Consider the following 10,713-nt stretch of genomic DNA (forward strand, 5'->3'; position numbering starts at 1 on the left):
AAGTATGTTATAGAATGGCCAGTTCTCAGCAACTTTATAATTAATCTTCATTATTTTTTTTTAAATTATTTACTTTTTTCTCCTGACTCTTTCCAGCTTCCAAATAAGGGTCGCTGACCCCATCTAAAAAACAAATCCTCAGTAAAGCTACAAATTGTTTATAAAAAAAAGCTAATTAACTCAAAAACCACAAATAATACAAAAATGAAAAACAATTGCAAATATCATTCCCTACATCATACTAAAAGTTAACTCAAATGTGAACAACCTCTTTAAAGGGCAACCTCTTTAAAAGTTAAATGTTAGTTTCTTGTAGAATGGCTAATTCTAAGCAACTTTTCTATTGGACTTAGTTTTTTTTATAGCTTTTTAATTATTTGCTGTCTTTTTCTGACTCTTTCCAGCTTTCAGATGGGGCTCGCTGACCCCATCTAAAAACAAATGCTCTGTAAGTCTACAAATTTATTGTTATTGCTACTTTTTATTACTACTTTTTCTATTCAGGTCTCTCCTATTCATATTTCAGCCTCTTATTCAAATCAATGCATGGTTGCTAGTGTAATTAAGACGCTAGCTGAAATAGCAAAGAAAAAGAAGAAAGATCTTAAAAAAACTCAAAACCCACAAATAATAAAAACCAATTGCTAATTGTCTTAGAATACAACATACTTAAGGTTAAGTTAAGGGTGAAAACTCCTTTAACCATATTTTATGAACCATGAAGCAGATAACTTTATGTTTTTGAATATTGAAACAAATTCAAACTTTAGGAAAACAGACTGCTGTATTCCTCATAAAAAGAACTTCCTAGGTATCTACGTCCACAGTAATATACCAAATAATAGACATGTAAAACAGACCACTGATCGAAACATGTTTTTTCCCTTTAAAGGGTAAATATGCATTCCAATAAATAATGCTTATTTCTATTTTAAGGCCAAGTAAACACTGCTGCTCAGCAATGTGTGACTATCCAACACCAAACACAAGGAGGTAGAGGTCTTGTATTCGGTTAGTGACTGGAACACCAGGTAAAATCCAAACAGGACATGGCCTGTGTTTATTTAGACAGCAAAGCAGTTTCACAGGTTGCTTTTTCCACTACGTTGCCCACAACAAAAGGAAACAAAACTAAGTCCAGCTTGTTCAAACATCCTTGATTAAAGCCAAGCATTCTGTATGACACTGAGATATAACAAGGCACAATTTTCTCATAGTTCAGTCTGAAAAATTGCAACAACACTTTAATAGATACAGATATATTTCTGAAGCCCATGAAAATAAGTCAATACTCGCTTTGGAGAGCTAGGGGGTGCAGTGAGAGTTTTAAGGATGGTTTATTTTGCCTTTAACTTTAAAAATAATTAGTTTCCTTGTATTATTTATTTCTTAATAAGAGTCAATTGTTGCTGCAATAAGTTTGTGCAAGGATACATCTGTATAAAGAACCTACATCCTTCTATGCTACTAAATCTCAAACATAAAATATATGGTTAGGAGGATCAATACGCTGGCATTGGCAGGGAAGAAAATTTGGATTAAATATCTTCTCCTCTACCACCATCAACTAATGGACAATAAATCCAGCTGGTCCCCTCCTTCCCTCCCTCTACACTACCCCTTCCCTTCTTTTCTAACTGTTAAAATTAAATAAAAAGCATTCTATTAAAAAAATATCTTCTCCTCCCACAATTGCTCGAAAGTACCAAGGAGGCAGGAGTAAAATGACAAGGTTCTTCTAATTGTTTTTTTTCTTCTAACTGTTACAATTAGGGATGCACCAAATCCACTATTTTGGATTCGGGCCAAATCCCTGAATCCTTCACGAAAAATTTGGCCGAATACCGAACTGAATTTGCATATGGAAATTAGGGGTGGGAAGGGGAGACATTTTTTACTTCCTTGTTTTGTGACAAAAAGTAAGGTGATTTCCCTCCCGCCCCTAATTTGCAGAAGAATTCAGCCGAATCTGAATCCTGCTGAAAAAGGCCGAATCCTGGATTCAGTGCATCCCTAGTTACAATACATTTCCAGTATAAACCCCATTTTCAGTATTCATGGTAAAAAAAAGGCATATTCCATCATGTACAGTTACTGCTACTGAAAGCAGTATTTGTTTTTCCCTTTCTATTCTGTGCACTGCTATATCAGACTCTTGAGACAGCCTGCTGAGTATCAGGCCTGTGAAGATGCAAACAAGGCATTGTGGGAATTGCAGTCTTGGCTGGGTTAGAGCTGGCTTCTGCTACATTGATTTTTGTTTGTTATATTTACATACAAGAATGCTGGAATGTAACTGACACAATAATGACTCAACATTCAGAGCTAATATGTGGTCGATAGTAACATCTCTATTTATACATAGCTATTTATACATGTGAGCCCTGCTCATGTTGTGTGTTTGTATACACATTTAATTGGACTTTATTGGACATTATTTGAAACTAACCACTTCAGAGGTGGTTATTACTCCTGGGAGGGGAGGGTCCTTATCTATGTATGTCACTTCCTGTAAAGTGCCTTAAAGGGATACTGTCATGGGAAAACATGGTTTTTTTTTTTTAAAGGAACAGTAACGTCAAAAAATAAAAGTGTTTTAAAGTAATGAAAATATAATACAGTGTTGCCCTGCACTGGTAAAACTGCTGTGTTTGCTTAAGAGACACTACTATTGTTTATATAAATAAGCTGCTGTGTAGCAATGAGGGCAGCCATTCAAAGGAGAAAAAGCTCAGGTTACACAGCAGATAGCAAATAAGCTCTGTCTGTCTAATGGTGTTATCATTTATCCATTAGTTAACCTGTGCTATACAGCCATTTTTCAATTTCCGCCATTGCTCCACAGCAGCTTGTTTATATGAACTATAGTAGTGTTTCTGAAGCAAACACATAAGTTTTACCAGTGCAGGGCAACAGTACATGATATTTTCATTACTTTTCATAAAACGCTTACATTTTTTGGTGTTACTGTTCCTTTAAGTAGGAGAAATAACAGCCTGCCAGAAAGTAGTTCCATCCTAAAGTGCAGGCACAAGTCACATGACTAGGGGCAGCTGGGAAACTGACAATATGTCTAGCCACATGTCAGATTTCAAAATTGAATATAAAAAAAATCTGTTTGCTCTTTTGAAAAATGGATTTCAGTGCAGAATTCTGCTGGAGCAGCACTATTAACTGAGGCGTTTTGGAAAAAAAACATGTTTTCCCATGACAGTATCCCTTTAAATATGCTCATTCACTTGTTTCACACTTAACAAAGAGCCTGAAACACGTTGTGGGGCAATAAACACATAATTTGAGCAGTTGACTTCTGCTTTAGTGCCACTGCCTTTTTCTTGTAAACTTTATTTTTTTGGTTACATTTTTTGCATCCACGGCAGAGGTGCATACAAGAGAACTGGCAAACTAATAATTTTTCTGCAGTTTGTAGGATTAACAGTCAAACTTTCTTTGATTGTGTATTCACATTTATCCAGAACACAGATTAAGTTTAAAGGGGTGGTTTTCCTTTAACGTTAACTTTTAGTATGTTCTAGAATGGCCAGTTCTATTTTTTTTTTTATAGTTTTTGAATTATTTGCTTTCTTCTTCTAAGGCTTTCCAACTTTCTGATGGGGGTCAAAAAAAACAAATGCTCTGTAGTTAGTTCCATCCTAAAGTGCAGGCACAAGTCACATGACTAGGGGCAATAACATTTATCGTTATTGTTACTTTTTATTACTTGGCTTTCTATTGAGGTCTTCTCCTATTCATATTTCAGTCTCTAATTGAAATCAATGCATGGTTGCTAGGGTAATTTGGACCACTATACAGCGCCTGGAATGTAAGCATCATTGCAGTTCACGGGCGCCATCTTCAGCCTCTTTGGTAGTCTTCGGGTCTTCACCGCGGTTCGGCAATTTTCGTGACTTTCGGCGCATGTACAGTTGTCACGAAACAGAAAATTGCTTTGGTAGTCTTCGGGTCTTCACCGCGGTTCGGCAATTTTCGTGACTTTCGGCGCATGTACAGTTGTCACGAAACAGAAAATTGCTCCAGCAATTTTCTGTTTCGTGACAACTGTACATGCGCCGAAAGTCACGAAAATTGCCGAACCGCGGTGAAGACCCGAAGACTACCAAAGAGGCTGAAGATGGCGCCCGTGAACTGCAATGATGCTTACATTCCAGGCGCTGTATAGTGGTGAAAAACATGCCCATTGCTCTTGAAATTGCATTTTGCTCACTGCTATTCCTATCTTCTCTTTTAAGCAGGTAATTGTGTTTGTTTTAGTTATTTACTGTATGATGTGTAATGTATTATAACGTAATTATGTATAATATGTGTGTTTTTGTGTGATTGTATGTTAAACAAGTAAACTCTAGCATTTTTCCCTCGGGATTAATAAGGTTTTTAATCTATCTATCTATCTATCTATCTATAATTCACATCTATTATTGGCATGAGAGAAGGGTTCTGAATTCGGATCACTTTTTGGGTTGCCCTGTGTACATACAATAATTTCATTCTTTTTAATTTAAATAAATATTAGAGATGTGGAGTCAGAAACAATTTTGGGTATCCGGAGTCGGAGTCGCTAAAAATGTACCGACTCCGATTCCTAATAACTTTAAATAGAAGCACTGAAAATAATCAAATTTGATTTAAGAGCTTTTATGAAGGAGGATCTAGCAGAAGCAATTCTGTTTCTAAGAACAATACTTTAGTTTAGTTTTGGATTGTATTCAATGTCTATTCTACAGCTATATGCCAGGTTAAATTAATATATAACTTGATTTAACTGATTTTGTTTTGGAATTACCAAAGGATGTTGATATGGTTTATATTTTATATTTATATTTTATATTTTTTATTTAAAATGCTTTGTACGTTGTGTAATTAACTTCTTTCAATCAACATGGAAAATACATTAGTATATTAAAGGAACAGTAACACCAAAATATGAAAGCATTTTTAAATATTAACATATAATTTACTGTAAGCATGCACTGGGAAATGCTGTGTGTTTGCTTCAGAAAGAATTCTATAGTTTATGTAAACAAGCTGCTGTGTAGCCATGGGAAAAGGACACAGGTTATATAGCATTTAACAGATTAGCCCTGTCCAATACAATGGTGTTTTATCTGTTATGTAATTTGTCAGTGTCAGACTGGCCCACCAGGATACCTGGAAAAGTCCCGGTGGGCCAGTGTCAGTGGGCCCTTATGCTGCTAGACATCTAGCCTATTTAATGGCCATTCCCTATTTCTAAGAGAACAAATTGGCTAAAGAGATTGAATAATAGATTATAGTATTACAGCATGTAAAGAAAAGAGACTAGGAGAATAGAGGTTGAGTGAGGAGAGGAATAATAATACTACTAAGAGTGAGCCCCTGGTCTAAGATTAATTGGTGGGCCCCTAGTCAAAGGTTTTTGGGTGGGCCCCTGGTGTCCCAGTCTGACACTGTAACCTGTGCCTTTTCTCCTTTATTCCCCCATGGCTACACAGCAGCTTGTTTATATTAGTCTTTTTAAAGCTAACAGATCAGTTTTACCAGTGTAGGGCAACAGTATATTATATTTGAATTAATTTGATACAATTTCAGTTTTTGGATGTTCCTTTAAAAATAGAGGAGTCGGAGGCACCATAAACTGAGTCAGAGTTGACTCCACAGCCTTGAAATATATCACAAATATACATTTACAATAGCATTATCTAGTTATAAAATGTATTCTGATGTTCCTGGTCACTTACTGGAAATCTGTTATACATAATGTAAGAACAAAATTATATATTTATAAAAATGCAAACCCTTTAAATGGAAATCAAACTTCCAACACATTTTAAAGGGATCTTGCAATGGGTCGTTATTTTTTATGAGTTTTTTTATTTAGCATTTTGTTCAGCGGCTCTCCAGTTTGGAATTTCAGGAGTTATCAGGTTGCTATGGTACAGTTTGCCCTAGCAACCGGACAGTGGTTTAAATGAGAGACTTGAAGTTAAGTAGGAGAGGGCCTGAATAGAAAGATCAGTAATACAAGAAAACAATAATATTGTAGCTTCACAGAGCAACAGTTCTTCAGTTGTCGGGAACAGTGACCCCCATTTAAAAGATGCAGAAGAGGAAGGAAAATCATTAAAAAACTATAAAATATAAAGACCAATTAAAAAGTTGCTATGAATAGAGCATTCTGTAACATGCTAAAAGTTAATGTGAAGCTGAACTGATTTTAGTTTTTTGTTATTGAAAGCAGTAACTGTCCTAGCTGTTGTCACTCCTTGTACAGGTTTGGGATCTGTTATCCAGAATGCTCGGGACCCTGGGGCTTTCCAATAATTCTATCTTACCGTAACTCTTAATTGATTAAACATTAAATAAACCTGATAGTATTGTTTTGCTTCCTAAGTGGATTCATGCAGCTTAGTTATCATTAAGTGCAAGGTTCTATTTTATTATGACAGAGAAAAAGGAAATTATTTAAAAATTAGAACTATTTGCTTAAAATGGACTGATGAGATGAGAGATGGCCTTCCCATAATTCAGAGCTTTGATGGATAATGGGTTTTTGGATAAAAGATCTCGTATCTGCATTTGGCAGTGGGAGGAACATTATCTGTTAAGGAAAGGGATGTGCTGTGTGAGCGTATGTATGGACAGGAGCCGAAAGGTGGGGAAGTAAGTAGAGGGTTTCCTGTGACGTATTATTATTACTAGGGATGCACAGAATCCAGGCTATGGTTCGGGATTCTGCCTGGCTGAACCGAATCCGAATGTGCATATGCAAATTAGGGGAGTGAAATTGCGTGACTTTTTGTCACAAAACAAGGAAGTAAAAAATATTTTACCCTTCCCACCCCTAATTTGCATATGCAAATTAGGATTCAGATTTCGAATTGGTATTCGGCCGAATCTTTTGCAAAGGATTCGGGGGTTCGGCCGAATCGGTGCATCCGTAATTATTAGCATTTATTTATATAGCACCAGCATATTTTGCAGCGCTGTACACATTGTAACCCTTCAGTGAACCAATCATAAGCATGGTGTACGTGCACTAGTGGTGTAACTACAGAGCAAGCAGATCCTGCGGCTGGGGGGCCCAGGAGGTAAAGGGGCCCCATTATATACATTTTGAATAAATACAGGTAAAACAAGTCAACCTGTAAACATTTTTGGGGCCTCAAAAATAATTTGCTGTGTGGCCCAGTAATATCTAGTCTGCTGTACACATGTCATGTACATGACACTACAGAAGGTGGACACTGCACAGACTTTGTGTATTTGAGGGACAGGGCCCAGTAACTATATAGGAAGTGGGGGCAGGAGGTATAGGGGCCTAATTCATATAGAAGTTAAATAAATATTGGTAAAACAGGTCAATTTTTAGACATTTTGGCGGCCTGAAAAATAATCTGCTGTGGGGCCCAGTAATAGTTACTCCACTATAATAAATCAAGAGATTTCTAAGGAGTTTGCATGTGGAAAATGTGGACTTCAATTAGGTGCACCAGCAGCAGGAGTATCTATCAGGGAGATCATCTATCTATCTATATATCTATCTATTTTATATATCGTATAGGCAGCAACAATCTTGTTATTCAGTATTCTAAAAACATATAAAATTGACTAATACAGCCAGATGCCTAAGCTAGTACAGGTATGTGACCTGTTGTCCAGAATGCTCGGGACCTGGGGTTTTCTGGATAAGGGATCTTTCCATAATTTGCAAACCTTAAGACTACTATAAAATCATGTAAACATTAAATAAACCCAATAGGCTGATTTAGCTTCTATTATAGATTAATTATTTCTTCGTTGGGATCAAATACAAGACACTGTTTTATTATTACAGAGAAAAAGGAAATCATTTTTAAAAATATGGATTATTTGGATAAAATGAAGTCTATGGTCGATGGCCTTTCAGTAATTCAGAGCTTTCTGGATGACAGGTTTCCATATAACGGATCCCATGCCTGTACTTTGTTTCTAAGATGGCAGCCTACCCACCAGTACCCCGCAATGTAAGATACGACTACAACTTTCAGAATCCTCCAAGAGATGGTGGAAGTTACATAGTCCCAGAACAATTGAAAGCCACTTACAGAACCTCCCCGCTGTGTCTCAATGAAAAGCATCAATTCATACTTCGATAAAAGCATAAATCATAAAACCATACAATAAGCTCACTGGTTAAACCAGGGGCAGGAGCAGCATCTGTGCTGGGCCTGGCCGGTAAAAATGATGGTTGATCCCAATGTTATTAATTGGAAAAAAAGATAAATATATAGGAAGGCCGGTATTTTCTTCCAGAAAAGGTGCTAACCCTAGCTAAAGCTCTTTGCTATACTTGGTGCATTGCTATTGCACAAACTATGCCTGGAGAAGACATGAAGCTATTGAGTGCTAGGGCCTTTCCATAGACTCATACAAAATCTGGCAAAGATTTATGGGGTATTGGTTTTCCTGTTGTACATCTGCCACCCACCAGGTTCTAGAAAGGCAGAAGAAGGGTGGCCCAAGACTTTGCTGAACTACAAGAAATCTGTGTAGCTCAGCAGCAGCTGCAGGGGAAGCAGATCATCGAGTGTTGCAATTAGGACGGCGTTTAGTCGCATGCATCGTTTGGAAGTGAAGCGACTTTTAGGGTAAGGTCACACTGGGCAACTAATCACCTCGTCTTTGCGACGACAGATCTCCCCAAACGCCTTTGCTCACTTTGCGCTGGCTAAAATGAAAAATCGCCAGCGCTAATCACGCGCTACGATTCGTTTTCCGAAGTCGCCTCACGAGGAAACTTGGAAAACGAATTGCCGCGTGTGATTAGCGCCAGATCTCGATCAGGCCCATACTCGGTCTGTCGGCAGCTTTTATGGGCCCGTGTATGGCCACCTTAAATCTCCCCAAAACGCCCAGTGTGACGTTACCCTTATGGCTGCTTAGAGCCGGTCATGCAGCTGCAGGAATGTGATGAAGTGAGATTGTGAGCGATAATAAGCGAGTGTGTGATGGGGGTCTCCAGCCGACCCCGGCCAGGCAGAGGCATCTCTCTACATACAAGGTCTCTGGCCATTTGTGTATCAATGGTTACCCAGTGTGCAGCAGGGGGGTTACCAGCAGGGGAATAAACCAGGGGCGTTCCTCCACTTCAATTGGGTGGCCCAGCATCAGTCGCACGCGTCTCCACCTCAGACGCACACTGACAAATCGACAATGACCTTAATTCACCGTGAGAGGGAAGGTGACTGATCAGCTCTGAGGATATTGTTTGTTATCAGCAGCAGTGACGCTGGGGGGCAATTCTGACAATAACTTGCCCCAATCAAGCCCACATTATGTCTTCCCCATCCTCCTCCTCTTTTCTCACCCACCTCTACCGCCCCCACTTCTCACATTTCGCCCAGGCACCCCCAGACGATGATGCCGATGGTATCCCCCATTCTCTTCCCCCTCCCACATGTGCTGCAGCCACTATGAAGCCCCACTCCCTGCTTTCCTCGTCGCTGCCGCTGCGGGCGTGTGTTGCGAGCAGGACAAATGAAGGCAAATGCACAAGGACAATTAGCCGACAAACACACGGGGCAAAGGCAACACAATGTGGCACATTGGGACAAGGGGAAATATAGTGTGTGAACATGAAAGGGGGAATTGTAAAATATATAGTAGTAGACATTGGGACTGGAATGGTGGAATGACTTCCCCGTGCCTCGCTCTGTCCCTCTCACACTAACACTGCGCTGCCGGGATTTATTGCGGGAATGCAGCGAATGGGCTCGTCATGTCTGTACAGAGCAGCAGCGGACATGTTGTGGCTCGGAAGGGATCGGAAGGTAAAGGTGGGGGGACTGACAGGGAGTTGTGCAGCTCGGCTCTTACCCACTGGCTTTGGATGGGGGAGTTGCTGCAGCTGCTGCCTGGTAACGAGCTGTCTGTCCGGGAGAGGCTGGGATGCTCTCTAGCCGCGCTGTTCCGCTGCCATCAGCCCAACCTCAGCACCAAACCGGCAGGAACAGAGAGAGAGAAGCATAGAAGAGAGAGAGGGAGGGAGCGATAGAGTGTGAGAGAGAAGGCGAGGGAGGGGGAGGCGAGAAGAGAGCGAGCAACGCAGGCCCAGTGCGCAGGCGCCAACAAGCAGCAGGGGAGCAGCAGCAGCACATCCTTTGCAAGAAGCTTACAACCATTCTACACATCCACGATCATTCCTTGCGATTCTGCAGCAGCGCTGCGGCTCCGACTCGAGCTCCTCTGCTGCAGCGTCAGGTGGGGGGATCACTGGGCCAGGCACAAATCTGTCAATCACTGCCCAGAATGTAAAGGAGAATCGGGGAGCCCATTGAAGGGGGTCATTGTTGTCACATTGGAAAAACCTTCATTTTGCTGAACGGCTTTTCCAAGTCTTAAATTATTACACATTATCGATCGTGCTCTCGGCTTCCCAACCGACCCTCCAGTAATGCAAGAGAAATGCAATTATTCACATATGAGGTTATTGGCTTTGGTTTTAAAATATCAAAAATTATATATATATATATATATATATATACACATATACACATATCTTTCAGGTATTGTGTTACTTGGTTTGGCAAAATAAATATATATACCACTCATATACTGTATTATACATGATAACTTACTTCTGCCCATCTGCTGCTTGCTTGTATTTCATAGTATTTATAAAGTGTGGTGAATTCGTTTATTATGCCAGGGTGATTTCACCAGGGCTCAAAGTTATTC

At 39.6% G+C, this 10,713-nt stretch overlaps 1 protein-coding gene across 4 annotated transcripts in view; it reads right to left on the reverse strand.

Moving 5' to 3' along the window:
* Nucleotides 1-10,293, reverse strand: part of rgs17.L (regulator of G-protein signaling 17 L homeolog) — a 45,535-nt gene extending 35,242 nt beyond the window's left edge. For 2 of the 4 annotated variants that reach the window (XM_018262961.2, XM_018262959.2), the window contains exon 1: nucleotides 9,853-10,293. The gene's annotated coding sequence lies outside the window, so the exon portion shown is untranslated. The remainder of the gene's footprint in view (nucleotides 1-9,852) is intronic. The other 2 variants (XM_018262962.2, XM_018262963.2) reach the window with 2 other exon arrangements.
* Between the last annotated feature and the right edge of the window lie 420 nt (nucleotides 10,294-10,713).

The sequence above is a fragment of the Xenopus laevis genome, chromosome 5L, assembly GCF_017654675.1.
Source record: "Xenopus laevis strain J_2021 chromosome 5L, Xenopus_laevis_v10.1, whole genome shotgun sequence".
NCBI classification, from domain to species: domain Eukaryota; kingdom Metazoa; phylum Chordata; class Amphibia; order Anura; family Pipidae; genus Xenopus; species Xenopus laevis.